Source organism: Lactuca sativa, chromosome 9 (genome assembly GCF_002870075.4).
Source record: "Lactuca sativa cultivar Salinas chromosome 9, Lsat_Salinas_v11, whole genome shotgun sequence".
Classification (NCBI taxonomy): Eukaryota; Viridiplantae; Streptophyta; class Magnoliopsida; order Asterales; family Asteraceae; genus Lactuca; species Lactuca sativa.
Window position 1 is genome coordinate 159,366,448 of NC_056631.2, and position 22,983 is coordinate 159,389,430.

General features: G+C 36.2%; 1 long non-coding RNA gene and 1 other non-coding gene across 6 annotated transcripts; one reads left to right on the forward strand and one right to left on the reverse strand.

Moving 5' to 3' along the window:
• Positions 1–793: 793 nt before the first annotated feature.
• LOC128129442 (small nucleolar RNA R71) lies at positions 794–900 on the forward strand. The gene has a single exon (XR_008227341.1). It is a non-coding gene; the product is annotated as a small nucleolar RNA R71 (small nucleolar RNA).
• A 2,217-nt stretch (positions 901–3,117) lies between these two features.
• On the reverse strand, positions 3,118–22,369 carry LOC111888123 (uncharacterized). Of its 5 annotated transcripts, XR_008227225.1 has the most exons (8): positions 21,934–22,369; positions 21,770–21,853; positions 21,414–21,516; positions 21,295–21,338; positions 20,681–21,067; positions 19,603–20,613; positions 19,143–19,205; positions 3,118–3,132 (listed from the first exon to the last, which is right to left on the reverse strand). It is a non-coding gene; the product is annotated as an uncharacterized LOC111888123 (long non-coding RNA). The 5 variants fall into 5 exon arrangements; XR_008227224.1 differs by lacking the exon at positions 3,118–3,132 and having other exon boundaries at positions 7,318–19,205; positions 21,934–22,368; XR_002849091.3 differs by lacking the exons at positions 3,118–3,132; positions 19,143–19,205 and having other exon boundaries at positions 19,366–20,613; positions 20,681–20,723; positions 20,971–21,067; positions 21,934–22,365.
• Positions 22,370–22,983: the final 614 nt, after the last annotated feature.

Below are 22,983 nucleotides of genomic sequence, written 5' to 3' on the forward strand. Positions count from 1 at the left end.
CAGTCTGAATAGGTGCCAGGGGGTGATTATCTTCCCACTTCTTGTTGTGACAATGTTTATTAGCGCGCCTCGTGGGTTGTTTTCAGTTTTGCTAGGTAGTTCGCCCAGTGATCTTTGGTTGATTTGTTGAGCAAGTTGCCCAAGCTATGTCTCTATATTTTGAATAGATGCTTGCTGGTTCCTTAGCATGGTCCTTGTTTCTTGAATTGCAGCATCATGGTCACTGTGTCTTTTTTCTGAAACAGCTACAAATTTTGTGAGCATTTCTTCCAAGCTTGGCTTCTTTTCTTACACCGGCTCCTCCTTTTGGTATAACCCTCTCCCTTTTTGCCTAAACCTTTCCTCCTTGGCTTTCTTGTACTCTTCATAAGGGAGCCAATCTTTCTTTTGTCTTCGCCAGTCTTCATCATATCGGTCTCCACTTGAGTAACACACTTGCGCCTTCTTGTTGCCATTTTCATCTAAATCACAATCTCTAGTGAGGTGAGGCCCATTGCAGTTTTCACAACCCACCCGAATAGCATGGATTGTTTGATCCATTTTATCCATCCTCCTATCCATAGTTTTTAACATAGCCATGACCGCGGATAAGTCTTCAGTAGCTGCATAGGCAGCTCCCCTAGTGACATCATGCCTAGGGTTGCGGTATTCTCTAGAGTGTTTAGAGAATTCTTCAATCAATTCTTTGATCATCGGGGGTGGCTTCTTTGTGAGCGGGCCTTGCGAGTCTAGTAACTGCCTGGTTGTGACATTGACTCCATCATAGAAGATGGATACTTCTTGCTGACTGTTGAGGTCATGGTGTGGGCAATTTCTTAGTAAGCTCTTATATCTTTCCCAAGCTTCATATAGAGACTCTCCAGCTTGTTGTTCAAAGTTAGCAATGGCCTTCTTCAACTTGGCTATCTTGGAAGGTGGGCAGAAGTGATCAATGAATTCTTCTATCATCTTGGCCCAAGTGGTGACTGATCTGGGGGGAAGTGATTTGAGCCAGTCTTTTGCAGCACCTTTGAATGTCACCGGAAGCATACGAAGTAGCTAAGTCTCGCAGGGCACATTTGGAACATTAAAGTAATCAGCTACATCATTGACTTCATCCAAGTGTTTGTAGGCATCTTCATGGTCTTTTCCATAAAAGGGTATTTCCTTAAGTAAAGCTAGGATATGACCCTTTAGCTCGAAGGTAGCAGTCGCGGGAATTGCGGGTTGCACAAGTCCCGGGCCAGTGTCGTCTCGCATCCTCTTCTTCCATTCTCCCATGGGGATTTCATCAATGTTAGCCATTGTGACAGCTAACTCTTCCTCGGATTCGGTTTCGTGCTCGTATGTCGGGTCCTCTTCTTCTTCGGTCTCGTACTCGATATCTTCCTTAGCCGGTTCGTCGATCACTAAGGAAGCGTTGGATGCTCCTGATTTGCTGCTCTTCTTTTTCCCAAAAACAGTCTTCAAATTGGACAAGGGTGATTTCTTTGGTGTACTAGAACTCTCCACGTCCTTTCCCTTGTTTCTTTTTAATGCGGTTTCGGGATCTTCAAACAGAGGTACCAGCGGGGTGTTTGATCCTCTGATCATGAAAGTACTGAAATAAACAGAATAAAAGCGTAAAAAGAACAAAAAAAAGTTGTACTAAAAAATTCGAAAATTTAACTGCTGATTACGCTGCTACTCGCCGAGTAGGTGCGACTGCACTCGGCGAGTACCAGTATATTTTTGAAAAAATTAGAAACTTACTATTAAAACTTAAACAGATACTAAAACCTAATTACTGACTACTAAACTGTAATAAAGTAACTTTATGCAAGTAAACTCACACAAAGGATCGAAAAAATTAGGAATTAGATTAATTATTTAGAACCGTTCCCCGGCAACGGCGCCAAAAACTTCATGTGTGTAAAATGCACTTGTTTTACCCCTACTTTTAATTAATAAATTTAACACACAAAGGCAGTGAACCTGTCTTTTGGTGGTATAGATTAGTAAGTAAGGTGTCGAACTCAGGGAACGGAAAATTAAACTAATAACTAATTTTAACTAAACAACTAATAAAAGTAAAAGGGGTTTTCTTCTAGTTTTGCAAGACTAGAAACTTAGGCACACTAAATTAACTAAATAACTAAAGCAACAACTATTCACCAAGTTTGATAAAGATGTTTCTATTTAGGTTCAACCGATTCACTCCTATGGTTATTTGTATTTATGATAGATTAATTGCTATTGGTTACCAATTATAATGATTAGGTTCATGTTCATTACTCCTAACCCTTAGACAATTAACTAATTTAAGCGGTGATCAAGTGTTTAAACTAATTAATTCCCTAGATTAATGATTTGGATTAAATAAGATTTGTAATGGTCAATTAAGTTATTAATTCAATTAACCTCTTGTTTGATGGTTTCTCAAACAAGCTCACACATTAATCTTCCTATTGTCTTATTAATCTTAGTTTCATAATCATTACTTCTAAGCATATGGTTTAGTATTCACATAGACATATGAGGTTAACAACTAAGAGATGTTCATGCAGCCTAATTGTCTTCCAATTAACAGCAAATAGTAGTGATTAATGCATAAGGGTCTTTAACAAACTTAATTTAATAAATCACCAATAAACAATTAATCAAAATTAAGAATTAAAACATAGAAGTTCCTTGGTATTCCCCAAACAGAAACAAAAACGAAATTAGTTCATAGTTGCAGTAAAAACAAACATAGAAACAAATTCAACCAGATTAAACATCATCAAATCCTAAGCTTAAGTGGAATGATTAACCTAGTTGCTTCAATTCTTCAAAAGGTTGAAGATTAGGGTTCCTCAGCGTCTTCTGGTGCTCTTAATCGCAGAAGGATCTTCAAAAATCGCCAAAGGTCTGTTCGCCTCGGATAAAGGTTCGATTTTTATAGATATCTCAAAACAGGGGGTACTCGGCGAGTAGCAGACCCAACTTGTCGAGTAGACTCGTTGTTATCCGTCTTAGATCAGGAAACGTGGTTATCTTCTGGAATATTCAGCTGGACTCGCCGAGAAGACGCGTGTACTCGCCGAGTAGGTATACTTTTGTTCCTTAATCTTCACTCTTTGGTTTTCAATTGCTTTCCCTTGCTCCCTTTTACTCCCAAGCATATCTTTTGGACTGAAAACAAAATTTAAACAATATTAAGTACCTTTTGTCCATATCATTCACATAATTAGTTAAAAATGAATAAAAATATATACTAAATAATTAACTAATTATGCACATATCAACAACCATAGACTATTCTAGACAGTCTAGTGGAACACTAGCAGGCTCGCAACCTGTAGGTGTTGTGAACGATGTGTTCACCGGTGTACTCTAAAAACCCATTGATATGTATTGCGAGTGGACTAGCGAAAACGATACTGTCAATAAAACCCTGGCAGATGCGCCTAAAGGACTCTACCGACAGAAGCGCCTAATAGAGAACCTCGTAAACCCGACAGATGCGCCTAAAAGGACGATTCCGGCAGATGCGCCCCATAGAGAATGTCACAATTTTGGCAGCCGCGCCTAAGTGACAGAACTAGCAGTTGTGCTTGACAGATGTGTCATTTACAACGATGGAATTCATACCTATTCCTTAGGATACTCCTTAGGAATGAATGAACAAGAAATAGCTGATTCTTAGGGTAGATCCTTAAGAATAAAGAAGATAATGGGGATGGGTAATTGGGTTAAATGTTTGATGATTAAACATAATAATTATATTATTGTGGGTTGAAAACCCTATGTACTCACCAGGTTTCCCAACCTGACCCACTCAGTTTATTTATATCACGAGTGTCGATATGAAGTGACATTACACTGAGAGATTAAAGAGATGTAGATCACTAGTGTAAATAAATGTAAGTTCCGTTTATGCTTATGTTCATGTATTGAAAATGACATCCCAAACGTTTTAAAATGAAAAAAATACGTTTCTTCGAAAATGTTTTGATAACGTATTTTTTTGGGAACAAATTCCACAACATTTTTATGAAAAGAAGTACTCTGATTTTTATAAAGCATAAACAAAAATCAGTCTTCTCTGGTCGTGAAAATGGGGATGTCACAGTTACAGTTTGTTTCATGATTACTTTACCTGGATGAGATTTGAAGTTATTGAAATCATTGAGGGCAGTGGTGAGTTTCTTGTCTTGAGCTTACTCGAAACCTTCATACAAGTTTTTAAGAACATCCCAGATTTCTTTGCTTGATTTGCAATTGATAATGATGTCAAAGTTATCCGGGGCCACTCCACATGAGATTTCATAAAAAGCAACAACATCACTTTCCATTTTATTAATATCATCTTTAGTGGGACAATTCATCACGACTTGACCTCCACCGAGTCTAGCTTGAGCACCATCAGCTTGAACAGGAGTGAAAATAGGAACATGAGGGCCTTCTTCTACAGATCTCCATACATCTCTACCAAGTCATTTTAGATATCTCTCCATTCTTTGAGACCAGCGGTGATATTCTCTTGCAACAAGTATTGGGGCTCGGTTAGAACCTCCAACACTGTTGGAAACGTTGAGTGATAAAGCTTGTGCCATTTCCTCTTTTTTTTTTTAAAGAATTTTGTTTTGAAAAGAAATGAGCTTCAGTGGTATAGAAGGCTTTTCAAAATCAGAGTTTTGTTTAAAAAGTAACCACTTTGGCTCTGATACCAATTGTTGAGAGAAGAACTTTGGTAAACACTTGAACAAACGTTAGTACAAGTTGATAATTGTGGAATACGTTAATCTCAAAGGATCATGAAAGCTCAACAATAATAAGTTAGATTTGTTAGTTGCAGAAATGTAAAGTGCTGAAATGTAAAGGAAATGCAAATTACAATTTATATCAAGTAAACACCAAACTGATACGAAACACGGTTTGCATTCAAACACGAGTTAGTAAGTGAGATCGGTTTAAAGTGAAGATCTTCGATGATGATCAGTAAGTAAGATGGAGATATGAGATATGAGAAGTGATAAGAAGTAGAGAAGAGAATTCAGATGTGATTAGAAATTGTAGAAGTGGTGTTTGATACAAAGTGAGAGCACTTTATTTATAGAGCCTTGAAGGCTTACAATCAAGATAAACTATTAATAAACTTCTGACTAAAAAGACCATACAATGTCTAGTGGATAAATAGATGTTATCACAAGTCAATACAAAAGCTAAGTATTCATTACGGTTCACTTTGGTTCACATCTGGATTACGGTTGTAGGGGAGAGATTGCGGTAGAGACAAGAATTGCGGCAGTGAAGAAGTAGATTACGGTAGACAGAAAGGATTTGATAGGGACATATTTAGTCATATAATTTATATATTATCTTAATACTTTATTTTGATATTATATAATTTAATGAACAAAAGGTGCTTAATTAGTTTAGAATTCCATTTTTCAGCAACAATGACATGTTGTGCTGGAAAACGAAGCGGATTTAGCAATTGAAAGCTTGGATCTTGGATTTTGAAGAAAGAAGGATGTTGCTGGACAGTTTGACCCCACGTCAGTGTTTTAGCCATATCTCATGAATCGTAACTCCGATTGACGAGATTCAAAATGTTCTGAAAACTAGACACAATTTCGGACGACTTTCATGTTTTGAGAAAATGTTGGTTCCAAGAGAACTTGACGAGTTTGGCCTCAACTCGACGAGTTAATCAGAAAGTTTGCGATTCTCGACGCTGACTTGCCGAACACGAGATTTTAATGACCAACTCGACGAGTTGGGTCACAAACGTATCGATTTGGCTCTGTTTTTCAGAATATATATAGAAACATTTCTCATTTTGTCACACCCCCAAACCAAGGATGGCGGAAACGTCCGAGGGTGGAGGACTTCATGTGTAGTATCATAACAACAATGGCAATAGTGATGAAAGTAAACACAACCAACATATATATAATTGAAAGAGTTACATCATTGTATGAATTACATGTTTCAAAATCAATTACAATATGTTGTCAAAATATGATAAGTTTGACGCCTCAACGCCCCATCCTCAAAAGTACTTTGTTACCTGTTTAGCGATTTCCTGAGAATACAAGTAGTTTGAAAAAGTGTCAACACAATGGTTGGTGAGTTCATAAGTTTTTGTATATAATTATGAAAAAAAAGCTTGTCTCGTAATTGTATAGTTATTCCAGAAAAATCCAATATTTTCCTTAAAATGAATACTGTAGTCTTGTATCCAAAGACTGAAACATATGAGTAATCTTCCTTATTTACAGAAATAACGTGAGTTTATTTCAATATAAACGCGTATGATATTAGTGAAATTCTCGTAAATTCTTAAGTTTGTTAATACTTTCTGTGAGTTATTATAACCATACTTGACATAGACGGCCTCGTAATGCGACGTTCTTCAGGCGTCGCCGTTAAATGACACTTGTCACCACAGACCTGCCGGTCTAGCTGTTGCAAGCAGCTCTGGTGTGGGTTTGTCAAACCCAATATAGATCTATACACAACTATCACGTTCTCCCTACAAGAGACTCTGGTTACAATTTACAGGACTTGTCGACTTTGTTACTTTGGAAGTAACCCGAAGGGAATGACTCACAAATTTATTCATTAACAGATTTACGTGAACTAAACTGAAAACCTTTGGTAAATAAGTTTGAGAAGTAAATGATACATAAACTATACCTATTATAGTTTATCCAAAACGTTTGTAATGTATAAGAATTCTTTTATGAATGCTTTAATCCTATGAATCCATAAACTATGCTCATTATAGCTTAATATACGTGTTCTAAATGAATGATTAATCTTATCATAAATGACTATATTTCAGTTTATGATGATAAACTAACAAGGAAACACATTCAATATTTAGAACTTATCGTTGTACACTTTGCTCAACATAATACAATGTGTTATGAAAGTTATAAGCTGTTAACAAAATTTCAACCTTTCTACACTGTTTTTGAAAAGTCATAGAAAAATCATACGAAGTTGAAAACTAAATCTGTAAATTCTGAGAGTTCCCAAAATGTGTCTAGTTTACTCATAATTTTTATCATGATTTTTAATGACCTCCAACTTGGGTTAAAAAGTCCATAATCACAGACTGGTCCGGATTGGTGTTTGAAATGATAGGCAGTTTTGTAAAAATCACAATAAATTGTAGAAAAGTCGTATGAAGATGTGCAAGTAGTCATTTTAAAGCTAAGAACTGGAACTACTTACACCTAAAACAGTTTTTCAAACAAAAATGTTTAAGTTGTCCAAAACAGTCCGTGAATGGAGTCCAACTTTTCTGATGAAAGCTGTTAGAAAAATTTAGTTATGTTCTTGGTGTTTTAACTTGTATTTCCCCCCCCCCCCCCCCCCCCCTAAAAACTTAGGAAAACATAAAAATGTAGGGGTATGAACTCACCTTGAGTGATTTCAGTAGGTAAGTGTTGAAGAAGAGAAGTGTTCAACCCAAGAACACTTGAAGAATCACTTGAAGATTCGAAGATCTAACAAGAATGTGATGATGTTTGTGTAAGGAATCTTTGATTTTGAGTAGGAAGATGTGTAATAATCATAAGAAAGATGATGATACTTACTAATTGTAGGAGAAGAGTCTTGGAGTATGCCTTGAAATTCTTGAATTAGAGAGAAAAAGATGAGAGAGTTTGGAGTGTGATTCTTGGTAAAAATGAGAGAATGATTAAAGTGTGAGGAGAGAGGATGGATGTTCCAGCCCTAAGAACGTGGGAATAGCTGTAAATAGTAAGAAAGGACCTATGAAGTGACTAGGTATGGGCTGGTGGTGAATAGTGATATGGAGTGGGTATGGGAGTGGTTGCTTGTGTCATAGAAGTAAGTAAAGTCAACACTCTACCTTTGTACTTTACCCACTCTCTTTTGGATAAGGTTTTATCCTTAAAAATGTGATTAATTAATAGTTAAGGGTCCTTATATGTTAAAATAAAGTTTTGGGTGAAAATCCCATGTTAAAACAATTAAAAACGGGCCTAAAATGCGAATTTAGTCGAAAACCGGGAGAAAAAGCATTCCCAGCGAGACCTCTCGGTCCTAGGCCGAGGTTCGGTCCCTAGGCCGAGGTTCGGTCCTTGCTGGTGCTGAATCGGAAGCGAAAGGCGCGAGCCAGAAGCGAGAAGCGAAGGGCGAGGGGTCTGTCCGAAGGTTCGGTTCGGTTTTTCTTCATCAGGAGGGTTCGGTTCGGTTCTTCTTCATCAGAGGGTTCGGTTCGGTTCTTCTTCATCAGAGGGTTCGGTTCGGTTCTTCTTCATCAGGAGGGTTCGGTTCGGTAGCCTTCTTCATCAGGAGGGTTCGGTTCCTAAGGGGACTTTCGGTTCCTAAGAGGGGTTTCGGTTCCTTAAGTCCGTTTTTCGCTTAGACTTCCGTTTGTGGGCTGTTTTTGCCAAATTCGAGGGTCGGGATGCCCTGAGTGATTATAGAAAGTTGAGAGAGATTTTGAGAGAGATTTGAGAGAGATCCCACATACTTAGAGAGATTTGGGAGAGATTTGACATTCTTGGAGAGATTTCACATACAGAGAGATATTTGGGAGAGATTTCATATTCTTAGAGAGATTTGGGAGAGATTTGACATTCTTGGAGAGATTTCACATACAAAGAGATATTTGGGAGAGATTTCATATTCTTAGAGAGATTTGGGAGAGATTTGACATACTTGGAGAGATTTCACATACAGAGAGATATTTGGGAGAGATTTCATATTCTTAGAGAGATTTGGGAGAGATTTCATATTCTTAACGAGATTTGGGAGAGATTTCATATTCTTAGAGAGATTTGGGAGAGATTTGACATACTTGGAGAGATTTCACATACAGAGAGATATTTGGGAGAGATTTCACATACTTAGAGAGATTTGGGAGAGATTTGACATACTTGGAGAGATTTCACATACAGAGAGATATTTGGGAGAGATTTCACATACTTAGAGAGATTTGGGAGAGATTTCACATACAGAGAGATATTTGGGAGAGATTTCACATAATTAGAGAGATTTGGGAGAGATTCTCGATAAGAAGAGATAGAGTGAAAACGATTGAGAGCGGTTTCGTGTGTGACGAATGTGAGTGTCCGACTTCGCAATGCAAGGTCCGTAAACCCCGTTATGCCATGTTTTAGGATCTTACACACTCCCTATGAGTATGCAACATTGTTTTATTGTTCTTGTTCATTATTTAGCACTAAGGTTAAAGAAATTTAAACACACGAACTTTCCAAGTGATGTTTTCTCATTAAGATAGTGAGTTATACAGAAATTACATAATACAAACCCTATTATACAAGGTTTAATTGAGTTGACCGGTTTGACTCGTTGACCTTGTCCGGCTTAGACTTGACCCGAATTTGACTATTGTCACACATTTGAACCCTAATTAATTGGGGAAGCTTTGGACGATTTTTGGAGGCCAGAAGGGTTCTTAGAGCTGTGGTTTTTGAGATTTCAACTTAGATATCAATTTGGAAGAAGATCAAAGGCAATAACACATTACTTTTATCTTAATCTTTTGCATGAACCATGTTTCAATCATTATATTTCGTTTTTAGTTTGTTATTTCTTGTAGATATGAGCTAAAAACTCATTACTTCTGTTTAGACTAGATGAATTTATGAATATGGTTTGATTTTATGGCTTTAATTAATTTGATTTGGTGAATTTTGTTTTGTTAAGCTTGTTAAAGATCCTTATGTGTTGATAATAACTACTTTCTATTATTTATCAAGTCTATTAAGTTGCACGAACATCTCTTAAATGCTTGTCTCATATAATTTATGTGAAAACAATATTATATGCCTAAGAATAGTGAACATAAAACTGGGGGTTAACTAGAAAATAGGTAAGTCAATGTGTGAGCTTGTGTGACGAACAACCATAAAAGAAGTTAATTGAATTAGTAATTTAATTAGCTAAACTACAAGTCTTACTTAACCTGAATCAATAAACTAGGAAACTCATTAATTTAACCAATTGGCCACTGTTTGAATTGATTTGTTTTCTAAGGATTAGTAATAGTGAACATGAACCTAATCACATTAATCAGTAGCCAATGAAAAATTAATCCATTGCACTTGCCATAAAATCAACCATAGGAATAAGTGAGTCGAATCTAAACAAAAGTTTCTTTTATTATTGAATCTAGTTATCTTCTATTCTCTTTAGTTGTTAATTGCATTCATTTAAGTGTTATTTGATTGCTTAAGGTTCTAGTCTTGCAAAATTAGAGAAAAAACCCCCTTTCTATTACTTGTTTTATTTAGATAATATTAGCATTTATTTTAATTATTTATGGTTCCCTATGTTCGATACCCTACTTGCTTGAACTATGTGACAACCGTCAATTTTCGGTCAAGTCAAAGTCAACTAAAGTCAACAAGTCAAACCGGTCAACTCGATTTGCCCGTAGGTACTAGAGTTTACGTTATGTAATTTCTAAACAACTCGCTATTCTAATGAGAGATCATAAATCGAAAAGTGCGTAAATCTAGATCTCCTTAACCTAAAACTGTGGTACGTGGCGAGCCAAACCGATAAAACAATGTTTCATACTCATCGAGAGTATGCAAGATCCTTAAACAAGGCTTAACGGGGTTTACGGACCTTGCATTGCGAAGCCGGACACTCACATTCGTCACACACAAAACAGCTCTCAATCGTTTTCACTCCATCTCTTCTTATCGGAAATCTCTCCCAAATCTCTCTAAGTATGTGAAATCTCTCCTAGATCTCTCTTTATATGAGAAATCTCTCCAAGAATGTCAAATCTCTCCCAAATCTCTCTAAGTATGTGAAATCTCTCCCAAATCTCTCTAAGTATGTGAAATCTCTCCCAAATCTCTCTTTGTATGAGAAACCTCTCCAAGAATGTCAAATCTCTCCCAAATCTCTCTAAGTATGTGAAATCTCTCCCAAATCTCTCTTTGTATGAGAAATCTCTCCAAGAATGTCAAATCTCTCCCAAATCTCTCTAAGAATGTGAAATCTCTCCCAAATATCTCTCTGTATGAGAAACCTCTCCAAGAATGTCAAATCTCTCCCAAATCTCTCTAAGTATGTGAAATCTCTCCCAAATCTCTCTTTGTATGAGAAATCTCTCCAAGAATGTCAAATCTCTCTAAGAATGTGAAATCTCTCCTAAATATCTCTCTGTATGTGAAATCTCTCCAAGAATGTCAAATCTCTCCCAAATCTCTCTAAGTATGTGGAATCTCTCTCAAAATCTCTCTCAACTTTCTATAATCACTCGGGGCATCCCGACCCTCAAATTTGGCGAAAACAGCCCAAAAACTGAAGTCTACGCGAAAAACGGACTTAAGGAAACGAAACCCCTCTTAGGACCCAAAAGTCCTCTTAGGACCCGAACCCTTCTGAGCCGAAGGCTGCTGAACCGAACCTCACTCAGAAAACCGAACCCGAAGGCTCCTGGAACCGAACCTCGCACATCACCCGAACCCGAACGTTCGGCACATTTCGGGTCTGATCGCTTTCTCTTCTGAAGACCGAAGACCGAGCCTTCGCTTCTGAGTACACCGAGCCCTCGCCCCTTCGCTTCCTCGCCCCCTTCGCTTCGCGCCAAGCAGTCTTAGGGACCGAACCCAGCCACAGGAGGACCGAGCCTCGGCCAGGACCGCGAGGTCTCGCTGGGAAGCCTCTTTTCTTCCGGTTTTCGACTAATTTTGCGTTTTAGGCCCGTTTTTAATTGTTTTAACACGGGGTTTTCACCCAAAACTTTATTTTAACATATAACACCCCTTAATTAATGATTAATCACATTTTAAGGATAAAACCTTATCCAAAAGAGAGTAGGTGAAGTACAAGGGTAGAGTGTTGACTTTACCTTATTTTATAACACAAGCAACCACTCCCACACCCACTCCATGTCACTATTCACCACCAGCCCATCCCTAGTCACTTCATAAGTCCTTTCTCACTATTTTCAACCATTCCCACGTTCTTAGGGCTGGAACATCCACCCTCTCTCCTCACACTTCATTCATTCTCTCATTTTTCACCAAGAACCACACTCCAAACTCTCTCATCTTTCTCTCCAATTCGAGAATTTCAAGGCATACTCCAAGACTTTTCTCCTACAATTAGTAAGTATCATCATCTTTCTTATGATGATTGCACACCCTCATACTCAAAATAATAGATTGCTTACACAAACATCATCACATTCTTGTTAGATCTTCGAATCTTCAAGTGATTCTTCAAGTGTTCTTGGGTTGAACACTTCTTTTCTTCAACACTTACCTACTGAAATCACTCAAGGTGAGTTCTTACCCCTATATTTTCATATTTTCTCAAGTTTTTAGGGGGGAATACAAGTTAAAATACCAAGAACATAACTAAAATTTTCTAACAGCTTTCATCAGAAAAGTTGGACTCCATTCACGGACTGTTTTGGACAACTTAAACATTTTTGTTTGAAAAACTGTTTTAGGTGTAAGTAGTTTCAGTTCTTAGCTTTAAAATGACTACTTGCACATCTCCATACGATTTTTCTACAATTTATGGTGATTTTTACAAAACTGCCTATCATTTCAAACACCAATCCGGACCAGTCTGTGATTATGGACTTTTTCACCCAAGTTGAAGGTTATTAAAAATCATGATAAAAATTATGAGTAAACTAGACACATTTTGGGAACTCTCAGAATTTACGGATTTAGTTTTCGACTTCGTATGATTTTTCTATGACTTTTCTAAAACAGTGCAGAAAGGTTTAATTTAGTTAACATCATATAACTTTCATAACACTTTGTATTATGTTGAGCAAAGTGTATAATAATAAGTTCTAAGTATTGAATGTGTTTCTTTGTTAATTTTATCATCATAAACTGAAAATTTGTCATTCATAATAAGAATATTCATTCATTTGGAACACGTATATTAAGCTATAACAAGCATAGTTTATGGATTCATAGCACAAATGTGTTTCATAAAAGAGTTCTTATACATTACAAACGTTTTGGATAAACTATAATAGATATAGTTTATGTATCATTTACTTCTCAAACTTTTTACCAAAGGTTTTCAGTTTAGATCACGTAAATCTGTTAATGAATAAATTTGTGAGTCATTCGCTTCGGGTTACTTCCAAAGTAACCAAATCAAAAAGTCCTGTAAATTGTAACCAGAGTCTCTTGTAAGGAGAACGTGATAGTTGTGTATAGATCTATATTGGGTTTGACAAACCCACACCAGAGCTGCTTGCAACAGCTAGACCGGCAGGTCTGTGGTGACAAGTGTCATTTCAGTTTCGCTACGCCTGAAGAACGTCGCAATTACGAGGCCGTCAAAGTCAAGTATGGTTATGATAGCTCACATGTGGTATTAACAAATCATAAGATTTACGGGTTCTAACTTTAAATTAGTGAGTTATGTCGATTTAGCTCTCAGAAATTACTTTAAGTACGGAAAAATACTTGTACGTCTTCATATTAAAAAGGGTTTTATGTTCATTTAAAATCACTTTTTATATCAATTACAAATATCGCTGTATATTTTCAGTCTTAGTATTTAAGACTACACACCATTCATTACGAGAGTTTTTCTCAAATCAGAAAGGGTTTTACGCCAATTTGAAACCACTTTTATATCTTTAAGTATGACAAATACTTGTTCGATTTCGGTCCTGGTATTTAGGACCACATAACTTATGTAAGGAAAATATTGGATTTTTCTTGGTAACATACATCTCTTTACAAAGATCGATTTTCAAACTCTTACCGTCAAAATCTTATGAACTCACCAACCTTTGTGTTGACACTTTTCAAAACTACTTGTATTCTCAGGAATTCAGTGAAACAGGAAATCAACTACGTTTTGAGGATGGGACGATAAATCGTCAAACAGTTCATTTTGTATCATAATGTAATTGATTTGAATCATGTAAACATATACTTTGGTGTAACTTTTTTTTCAATTATATTTATGATGGTTGTATTTACTTTGAGCACTATTATACTCGTTGTTGTGATACTCTACATGAAGTCCTCCACCCCCGGACATTTCCACCATCCTTGGTTTGGGGGTGTGACAAACTATATTACTAATCGATAGTTACACTGCCTTTCGTGTGTTTATTTTGTGTCTAAGTTAGTAGGATTAAAACTAGTTCATTTCACACACATCAGGATTGCGGATGACTAAGTTTAAAAGGGTCACTTTTTGCTTTAACACATGGTCCGAACACTAGATATATCTTGGTTCCTAGGGTTCGATATTTCATTTTGTTCATGGATTTTACTGTTATGGGATGTAAGATGATGTTTGGGTTCCTTCAGGTTTGTGGTATCATGATTTTATACCTATAGGCTCATTAAGGTGTTGGTCTTAAGCCAGACAGCCTCGTTTTGGATTATAGCAAGACCGAAAAGTTGGCATGATTCGAGAGAATGGAAATTAGAAACCTACAAGACTATGGGAGGATGGTTATATGTCAATAAACCCATAATAGTGGTTTGTGAGATTACAGTTGGTAGGTATTGTATGCGTGCTATACTAGTTAGTCTAATTATTCAATAATTAAATGATGAGGGTACCTGGGTGTATGGTTCAACACAAGATATGAGACCTTGGGTATGATGTGGAACAATCTAGGAGTGTAAATTGGGCATATCGATGGAAGATCTCTAGCTAGTGTATAGGGTATGCCTCATTCGTGTAGTGGGTGTTGTTGATTTATCAAGAAGATAGCTCGAGTGTTAGGAGTTTTATGGATGAGTGTCGTAACCATTGTACATGTCGAGATGTTAAAGAAGTGTTGATCAAGATATTTCTTCTTTTGGGTGTGGTTATATTCTTTTTAATGGATTAGTTGGTTTGTGCAGGAAGGAGTAAGAATGATCATCAGCCTTAGAGGGTCGGTATATGGAATTTCAGATTATAAATTTTATATTTATGAGAGTTTTACAAGGAGTTAGATTCTATTACCAAACATGGTTAAGGGTTATGATGGAGAGATACTTTACCATCCTGGTAAAGTAAATGTAGTTGTTAATGATCTTAGTCGGGAGTCAACTAGTAGGCCACGTCGTGAGTTGTGTTTACGAATGAAGACGTTTATTCCTCTATTGGATTTGATGAAAAGTGGCAGGGAGTGATATTTCAGGATAAGAATGTCAATTGGACCTGGGAGTTCAGGAAAGATTGTGACTATTGATCTGGAAATTCGGGGTTATCTGACATACTAAAGTCTGGTATATGTTCCTACGTCGGAGGTAATGAGAAGATATCTACTCTAAGGATGTTATAGCTAGGCACATGATGTCAATTTGTATGGTCTCTAATAAGTATGTACAATCCATGTCCCGGTTGTATGAAAGGTTTAAAGAGGAAATGGGTACTCGGTTGCGTATTAGCATACTTCCAATATTGTATTGGCGTTTCGTCATTCGTCCTATTATGTAGTAAGAAGTGCAAGACGCCTATGTGTGGGGTAAGATCGACCACCGAATACTAGGGAGCACAAATGTTATGCATAAGATGAATGACATGTTTCAATTTGGAAGCAACTCAGTCATATAGATAAATTGGTTGCTATCCTTAAAGGAGGGATGAAGACATCGTGCACAAGGAGTTGAGTTAGTAAAAGATCAATGACGACATTATAAATATCTCAGGTGGACTTAAGAGCTGAAAGTGGAGTTGCAAGCATATAATATCTAGTAGTGACTTCAAGGACAAAGACTGATTCAAGTGGGGGAGAGTTGTAACACCCTATTTTTCAAGTATTCGTTTTTCTTGTAAACAAAAATAAATAAAAAGAAATATATATATATATATATATATATATATATATATATATATAATATTTAGTGAAAAATAATTAATTAAAAGAAATCTAAATATTTTTTAGTAAGGGAGTTTGTGCTAAAGTAGAAAACTATTTATGTAAAGCTTTTTAGTTTTAGGGTATGTTTCGTCATTATGGCAGTGATTGGGGGCTATAACTGACATTCAAGGTTTTAGCCCATGAAAATTGATGGGATCATATGGTTTGGGATTACATCCAATTACTTTTTGCCCAATTCATAGAAATCACGTGTATATGGATGTATAACTTTGTTTAAGCCCAAAACCTACACATACAAACCTAGTTTCAGTATGTGTGTGGGTGCCATGATTTTCCCTAGCCGAGAAAGAGAAAGAGAGCAGGATTTTTATATGGTCTAGAAGGAGGTTGCAGTGGGTGTCGATCCAAGGAAGAAGGAAGGATAGAAAAGGTCAAGCAAGAAGTAGGAATCAAGGGGGATCATGGTGAATGATTGAAGTCCTTTGCTCTTATTCTCTTTTGTTCTTTTTTGGGTATAGCCGAGAATCACAATGGCCTTGGCCATGGCTGCCATTCCCATTTACCAATAACCACCGTGCTAGGTTGGCCATGGGTGGTTGGGTTTCGTGATGGAGAAGCTAGAGTTTGTTGAGAAACCAAACCCTAACTTGATAATGTTACCAAAAGGGGCATTATACTTTCGTTCCTCATTAAAAATTATATTCCTTGAGTCATAATTGAAGTTGGGATGAAACTTTGGACTCAATGATTTTTCACTCCTGTGAAGTAATCATTTTCCAAGTTCTAAGTCATTTTGGATTGGGTCTTAATGGGTTAAGAAGCTAATTAACCGTAAAAAGCCAAAGCTGTGATTTGAGGATTTTTTTTTCCTAATATGTCCATGTATTTGAAAGATCACATCTCAGTCATGTAAAACCATTTTTCATCGAAATTAGTGCACAAAGTTTCATAATTGAGTCATCTACACTTCATTAGTTTCGACCGTAATCCAGAAATACGTCTAGCTAGGGTAAAAACGACCATTTATCCAGACTAGTCTGGATTAAATTGTTATGCGAGGAAGTTTTGTAAAATTCTCCATAAATCATAGAAAAATATTTGGGAGGTGTGAAAATACTACTTTTAAAGCTAATAACTTGATCTCTCAGCATGTGAAACAGTTTTAAAAAATGAGGAGTATAACGTGGGAAAAACTGGTCCCGAACAGACCCTAATACTTTATGTAGAAAGCTGAAATTTAAACCCTTAGTCTATTTGGATAATTAGGGAAAATAAATAACTAAACTTAACTTAAATCATTATTACTATGAAGTGTGAAGATAAAGCAGGTGTGAGTGAGTCTCGGGTTGCTTTGGAGGTTGCTTTGCTTTTGTAGGTGAGTTTTTCACTACACCGTGTTGTGTTATATTTTCTTTACTTTATATCGTGTGTGCTATGTGTTGTTTATGTGGGTAGTACTAAGCAGGGTAGAGTCTAGTATTTTCCCTCACTTAGTGAGGATTATGCATGGTAGGACTCGACGCATCCGAGTGGGGATCAGGCGTAGCGAATGTGTCCCAAAGGCTCGACGAACTGAGCAAGGGGGATCGGGCATGGCCAGTGTGTCCCAATGGGTTTGGGTACGGGGGAACCAGCTTATCCAATGTGTCCCAAGGGCTCGATGTACTAAGCAAGGGGGATCAAGCCTACCCAATGTCTCCGAGTAGGAATATGTCTGTTACTGATTCGTTCTTTGACATGTATGTGTGGTTATGTGTCTGATACTGTTTGTATCTGTGTATATGGGTAATGATTATATGATATGATAATGTGTATGTGCGGAATTCACTAAGCTTTGTACATACTGGCTCGAGGCGGGTTTTTGGAATTCATGTTGAATTGGTTATGTTTTCATAAATTTTAGAATTATAATTAAATAATGTTTGGAAATTGAATTGATCTTGGGGTTTGGTATTTCATTTGTTTTGAATAAAAAGATACTAAATGGATGATTTATGTTATTAAAAAAGAGTTATAATTTATTGAAAATTTTGGGATGTTACAAGTTAAGGCGGGCAGGTTAGCTGCACCTGATCCCACATCGGCTGGAAAGGAGAACTAAGCATTCCTTAAAAAGGGTGTGGATATCTTCCCTGTTACAACGCGTTTCAAAGTCATGAGGACTGCAGATCCCATAAGAACTTTGCAGTTAGGCATACCCGGGCGAGAGCACTACAAAGATGGGTAACCCATGTGAAGTTTTCGTGTCGGGAGCCCAAAACGGACAATATTACAGAGAGAGAGAGAGAGAGAGAGAGAGAGAGAGAGAGAGAGAGAGAGAGAGAGAGAGAGAGAGAGAGAGAGAGAGAGAGAGAGAGAGAGAGAGAGAGAGAGAGAGATTATTATGTGTCAAATCAAACGTTCATGTCCAAACAACTTGCATCAGACCATGAAGTTTCAAGCGAGTGGTTCATGGAACGATCCACTTTTTGACAACTTCTACAAAACTCGAATGATTTTGATGTCTCTCACTTTTATAAAGTCATGTTTATATTTTTATGCTTTTGTTCAGATATGAAGAGTTTAACTGTTCAAAGCCCAAATTTATCCCAAACTTGTGTGATCTTTTTTCTGTTCATATTCTTATTGGATCAAATCGTAAACTTCCAGCCCAATTTTATTTTTGATCCAGTATACTTCCAGTATGTTACTGTTCATATAAAATTTCTTTGGCCCAATTTCAAAATGCTTTGGCGTTAATACTTCGAGTCCAGTTCGTATATTGATTATCCATGATTCAATCAGAAAAGCATCCACTCATTCGATTCTTCATATCATATTCTCAAATCGAAATTTGTTTCTCAAAATCTTATCCACCGCTGTCGATTAATTTATCATTTTTCTAGAGTTCGTAAATTGTCGAAATTTGTTTGATCTGGATATTCAATTCGATGATTTTGGTGATTATATCGGAAATCGATGTGAAGGTAATTTGATGAAGTTGATTGTTGAATGATTTGCCGGAAAACATTCTAAGAATAATTCGTTATCTGTGGACGAAGTTGATGAGTTGATTGTCAATTTTAACAAATTGGTTTGGTGCGGTGATGATCTATCTTATGAACTAGACGAGGAGCCCCGCGTTGCGGGGATAGATCTAAACAGATATGATAGTTTTTGGCATCTGGTGCTTCTTATGAATACGAAGGATTACATTTGTGGGACGTCCTCTGCTTTGCTATAAGAATATTGACCAATCATGTTTTAAAAGGATATAAAATTAAAGATCGTTTGATAACCCCACTTTGTGGGGATGGACTTAGATAGCTCCGAAGATAAAATTGTATATAATTAAGTATGACAAATAGAAAAAACAAACCTGCAATCCAGTTGTATCAGAAGGAGAATAAACTCGTTTAGTACGATTTGAAATTCTCCAAAGCTTTTCGGTATGTGATTGCGTCCATGAATAAACAAATCCATACAATACCATAAATAGATTCTATATTAAAAGAGTTCTTTAAATTTAATGATTAAAATGTAAACCAAAGAAATTTAAAATGGTTCTTATCGAAGCAACACTAAAAAGAGCACTTGTATAGTGGAAGTAAAGTCAACACCAATTTTGTTTTATGTCATCGACATAATTCTTCATTGGTCTCATTCTCATTAATGAATTTAATAACAATGGTGCTAAAACTATCATGCACCAAATCTTGATGCACTATTATCTTCACAGATTGCATATATTAATTGTAAACAAATGAATATAAATAACAATAAAAAATTAAAAAAAAAAAAAAAACTAAATCTACAAATGCTAAATAAAATAAATGTACCTTAGACATGGCAAGCCCTGTAACATATGTATCACCCTTGGAACCAACACTGGAATGGAATTAAATTCCAATTCCAGCCAAATTAAACAGAAAGCCCCCCTCATAATTTTCGGAGCACTTCTTGCTGGTGGGGAAAAGGGCATGAGATATGAAATGTCAAATGTCCGTATTATGATACATCAACCACAAAGTGGATGTGGGGTATGCCTCCTTTTTTTTTTCTTTTGTAATTTCTAAGAACAAATGCTGTTTTCGTTCTTTATGCATGTGGAATTGGAATTTGAGATTCTTTTCCAAGGTTTGTTTAGATGCCAAATGTGGACAGAATTCATTTCCTGGAATCCTTCAAATTCCATGTTCCTAAAGGAGGGTGGGAATCCAATTCTATTCTTCCTTTCTTTTGTTAAAAGACTAAAATACCCTCATTATATTTATGAAATAAATAAAAACGTAAGTTCAATTCTTAGTTTGTTTCTTGCAGGGTCATGTTGAGGGTATAAGGCGCCAAGTCAATGAAGCTGTTCAGTCTCGCCATGTCTGTACATCTATCTTTTCCCAGTTGAATTTTCATTTTCTGTTTGTCTAATAATCAATATAAATGTTATTTATACCTTTTTTCTTTTTTATTTTGCAGAAAATTTACATGATGTATGTTGCCTTTACTAGGCAACCACGGGAGAAGGTGCAACAATACACAGAGAGGGACCGTTTCTTATCTGTATCTGAGGTACCATTTGAAAACAGATTAAACTTTTATTTATTTATTTTTTTTCCAAAAGGTCATATCTTAGAATCTTAGAATTCAAGAAAAAAATTTATGCCCCTAAAATACCCTTCGTCCTTATGGCATGGCAAAATATGTGTTAATAGATCTTCAAATCGATACCGAAAGCAGAACCCAAATCATAGAACTCAAGACTTAAAAAGAAGAATTAAATGAACCTTTTGATCATATACCAACTTCAACATCTTATCATCTGACTTTTGCTGCTCCGAAGTTGGCAATTCATTCTGCAAAAAAAGAACCTTTCTTTAATGATTAATACTTTGTGTAAATTGGGAACTAAACAATACTTACCTGTGAATTTTGTAAATCCACTTTCACTAGCCTTTCTAAATCCCTAAAAAGGAGAATCAAAGGAATCAGCAGTAGATACGGAAGAAGGTGAAGTAAAAGATATGTAGGTTTTCTGATGCTTATTACGCATGTTATCTAGTCAACTTACAAACCCTCAATCAATTTGCTCAAATCTGAAAAAAGTCATTGACTATTCACACAAAGAAGTCAATCTACATGATTGTATCTACTGAATTACTACAATTTCAAGGCCAAAGTTATAAGAAGACATCAAAATCAACCATGCTTACCTGTGATATAATATAACCTATCTATTGTTTGGCATTATAACAATCTGAAGAGTGAAGCTTCCCGATGACGGATAGAAGTTCCACATCATACAAGTAGCTACAATATCAAAACTCAGCCTCATTAAAAAATTTAAAACCAGTTGTGTGAGAAGTCAATCCATAAGATATTAGCAACTCCCAAATCATAGAAAAAAAATTATAAAGCAGAACACTTCTTTGTAGGGGATTCCAATGAATCAGTAGATTCATGTGAATAATTATGACTATCGTCATCATATTTTCTTACAAGGTTAAATAGTTCATGGAAGAACTCGTTGAACTTACTTTGAATCAGTCTTGGATTATGAGTCTCTGCAGGGTGCTGAAAGCTAAATATCACAAAAAAGCCTCAAATTTTAGGAGAAGAAGAAGATGGAAGTGTAAAAAGAAAATCGTTTTTACACCTTTAAGAAGTTACTCATTGAAGTCAGTTACATTCAACAAACCATCTCCATCAGCATCAGATGCATTGAAGCGCTCCTCTTTTCGCCACGAAGGGTAAAATCACTGAAAAACGAAGATTTGAAATAAAATCAATGTCGGGCGTAATCAAATTGAATGAGAAAAAAAAAGCATTTGAAATTTAGGGTTTAAACATTAATGGAGGGAAAATAGAAACGAATTGGACCAACACATATGCACCAAAACCGAAAGAGATATGCTCTCCTTCATCTGATTATCTAAAAATCAAATGAAATTAAAACTAAATAGGAACGTCAGTGCGTAGGAAAAAAGGAAATTAGAAATTGAAGCCCTTTACCTGAACTGATTCCAGATGAGAGAACGGATACACGGAGCTCGTTCAAAACCAGTCGGTATTGGAGCTGGCTGAAAACCACCTCCGCTGCCAGATTTAATAGCTATAATTAAAATCACAATAAACCCAAAATAGAAACCATACGTAGATGAAGGATCGACTTGTACCTGCCGAGAAATAAAGAAACAAAGTCGCTAAAAAGAAAAAGCAGAAACATGTCTGATCTGAATCGGAAGCGGAAGACGGGAGAGGCAGCCTCAAAATGGAATAAAGGAGTATTAGATGAGGCGGTGGAGGAATAAGCAAAACGGTGAAGAAGAATAAGCCAGAGTACGTCTCAGTCGGATATGGGAATCAACCAAAGATGGGGGCAGCAGATGCGGAGAAGAAGAAGCCGACGATGAACAGTTGTTTGAGTTTGGGTTCGAAGACAAAGATTAGTTGCAGTTGAATAGATAAGGAATGAAAACGGTGAAAGAGAGAGGCGGTGGGAAGGATCCGGAAGCCGCAACCATGGTACAAAGGAGAGTAACCGGAGGAACGGTACCTGATTAATTAAACCCCGATTAGATACTGATCCTATGGATTGTCCATCTTTAATATATATATATATATATATATATATATATATATATATATATATATATATATATATATATATATATATATATATATATATATATATATATATATATATATATATATATATATATATATATATATATATATATATAATTGGTTGAATATTGGATGTTGATGATGAAGATTGCTGATCGAGTTGAAGGTTGGTTCATAAAAGAATGATTTTACTTTCCCTAAGTCTATTACGATGAACTGGAATCGAAGAGAGGTTCAGGATTTGAAATTGAAATTCTGATGAGCTTCGTTTCTTGTTATTAATTCAGTTGACTTCAGTATTGTGTTGATGTTATTAATCGTTTGAAGTCTGTGTGAAGTCAAAATCAATTGAAGTTTGTATGTTGTTCCCATGGCTACCAATAACTCTGGCAAAAGGCAAGATACGATGAATTCGGTGGCTAGCCAAATTAATTTGGAATCGATTCACTGTATCTTCGCAATTAACTTTTTGAAAAAAAAATCTTATATTTCGGCTCTATGGACAAAAAATCATTTTTTTATAATTTAACCATTGAAACTGGCAAATAATTCTAAAATAACCCTCGTAACTCGTTAGTGTTGGTTTTGTTAATTTATCA